This window comes from Octopus bimaculoides, chromosome 2 (genome assembly GCF_001194135.2).
Source record: "Octopus bimaculoides isolate UCB-OBI-ISO-001 chromosome 2, ASM119413v2, whole genome shotgun sequence".
In the NCBI taxonomy this organism is placed as follows: domain Eukaryota; kingdom Metazoa; phylum Mollusca; class Cephalopoda; order Octopoda; family Octopodidae; genus Octopus; species Octopus bimaculoides.
This window is the reverse complement of record NC_068982.1, coordinates 67,109,422-67,111,842: the sequence shown is the minus strand read 5'-3', so window position 1 is coordinate 67,111,842 and position 2,421 is coordinate 67,109,422. Positions and strand designations below refer to the sequence as shown.

Genomic DNA, 2,421 nt, shown 5'->3' with positions numbered 1-2,421 from the left:
GTGGGGTCAAATTTTGGCCCCTGCCCATAAAAGGGGCTGTCGCCCCCACCCCTATATGACCCGAATTTTTTTTGCTTCACTTTTCATAACACTAGTTTCACTTTTATTGTCTCACTTTTCTTTCACTAATTGTTTCACTTTTATTCTTACTCTGTGTGTGTGTGTGTGTGTGCGTGTGCGTGTGCGTGTGTGTGTGTGTGTGTGTGTGTGTGCGCGTGTGCGTATGTGTTTTTCCTCTATGCACGGCCAAACAGCTGGATCAATCAGAACCAAATTTGGCTGTCTGAAATTATGTCAGTTTTGTTTTTTCGTTTTAAAGGTAAACAATTCTGAAATGCTTTTTAATTGTGATAATGAAACAAGGTTTAAAGAAAAAGAAACAGTAAGGTTTCTAAATAATAAAAGGTCTTCATACGGACACACGCTTATTTATACACTGTAGGATATCTTTCAAATTCATACGATAAACTTAAGTTTTAAAGTTCAATATTCCCGTGGCATAAGTTAGAAATATTGACATGATTTATTGAAATATAATTGTTCGTGGACTGGACCTAATAAAATTAGCTAGAGTACACTCGATATTTCATATTTAAATCCGATGTGACTATGGATATTGGTCCTACCTCAATTCGAAATCGAATCTACAATTTTCCCCTAACCATATGGCTTATTGTTCTGCACGGTCAAACTGCCGGATCAATCTGTACCAAATTTGGCATGAAGGTTTTCCATTACTCGGGGAATGTTCTGGGAGGGGATGGCACTAGATTTTTTTTCCTTTTTTTCAAAACCAGATATATGTTTTACATACCTGTCGTATACCTCGGTTTTGTTTTTTCGCTTTAAAGGTAAACGATTCTGATAGAAGAAAACACGATATTGAATAATTCTCCGTCATACGTCTACGACCACCACCTCTTTTTTTTTTAAAGTAAAGATAAACGCTTTTTAATTGTGATAATGGAACAATAGGTTTAGTCCTGACCGCCGAAATTCATTTCTCTTGGGAAATATAAGGGAGATGATGTTTTCATTTCACGGATTGCATTAATCCCATCTGACCTCCCCTATGAATTTAAACAGCTCCAGTTCCCAGTGAAACTAAGTTTTTCTATGTCCATAAACAAATCTCAAGCACAATCTCTCAACGTTGTTGGACTTAAACTTGCTTTTCTCATGGGCGATCATATGTAGGATGTTCGCGAGCTGGAAGTCCCAAAACTCTTTTTCTTTGCACACCGATTAAAGAACACACTAAAAACATTGTATATTTGATTTCAGGATTTGTTTTAATAACTTAATTTAGTCTCACGTCATCTGAAAATATCTTTCTGAAAATATCTTTTTTATCAGAATAAATATATTTATTTCCTTTAGCATTCTTTAAACTTCTGAGCAACGCCGGTTACTTAAGCTAGTCCCCTATAGAGCTTCCTTGCACAAGCTGCTAAGGAGCTTCTTGGCAACGATGAAACTGTCCACAGACGGCTGCTGGGACTCACAAAATCTCAATGATGTTTCGTAACGTGATTATTTGTTCACAGCTCACCATCCGTTTGTGAACCTCGCATATTCTTCGCGTAAGTGTTTATCGAGCGCCTCTTTTAGGGTAAAGAAGACACTGCAGAATATTTTATATTTATGTCTTGCCTTGCCTTGAACTTTCAATTTATTGGACGAATTATAAAAGCGTCGTCGCAACATACAGTGTGTCTTGGGTATTTAAAAATCAGGTCGTGTGGTCAAACCCAGGTCTAAATTTTTTTTAACAGAAAGAGTAACGGAAACAGAAGAATCGACCCAAGTACACAACTAGTACTTTATTTATCGACTCGACTCCAGAAGGAACAACAGCAAAGTAGACCCCAACGGGATTTGAACTCAGAGCATAGAGAGCCAGAGCAATTACCGATTAACAATCTATACAACGCCCTAACGACTCTGCAAATCGTCTGTTTGTCAGTCTCCCTGTCTGTCTGCGTCTCTCTCTCTCTCCTCTCCTTCTACGCGTGCGCGCGCACACATACACACACTTATTACATAAGGCAGGCCAATTGACAGATTGTAAGAGCTTCAGATACACAACTTTAAGGTAATTGTTCCAGCTCTTTGCGCCCAGAAGTCAACTTTACGATTCATCCTCTCCGGGTTGATAAATAAAAGTATCAGTCTTATACTAAGGTAGTCTCTTCCTTTTCGCTCATTCTCTCCCCACCCCGTCTCTCTTTCTCAAAGAAGTCGGCAGTGGTCGATCATGGAGAGGGATGGATTCCGACGGATTTACAAATGCCCAAGACACGCCGTGAGTCACGACGGCGTCCCTATGATTGTACTAAGAAATTGAAGGCCCAAGGTAAGTCTTTGTGTGTATATATATATATATATATATGTATGTATATAAATGTATATATACATATA

The 2,421-nt window shown here is 38.5% G+C and overlaps 1 protein-coding gene across 2 annotated transcripts in view; it reads left to right on the top strand.

Moving 5' to 3' along the window:
* The window catches only part of LOC106878549 (uncharacterized), a 319,929-nt gene that overhangs the window by 6,117 nt on the left and 311,391 nt on the right, over positions 1–2,421 (top strand). The window contains exon 1 of one of the 2 annotated variants that reach the window (XM_052977982.1): positions 2,104–2,356. The exons of the other annotated variant lie outside the window; for it this stretch is intronic. The gene's annotated coding sequence lies outside the window, so the exon portion shown is untranslated. Of the gene's footprint in view, positions 1–2,103; positions 2,357–2,421 lie in introns of those variants that run through there. 2 annotated transcript variants of the gene reach the window in all.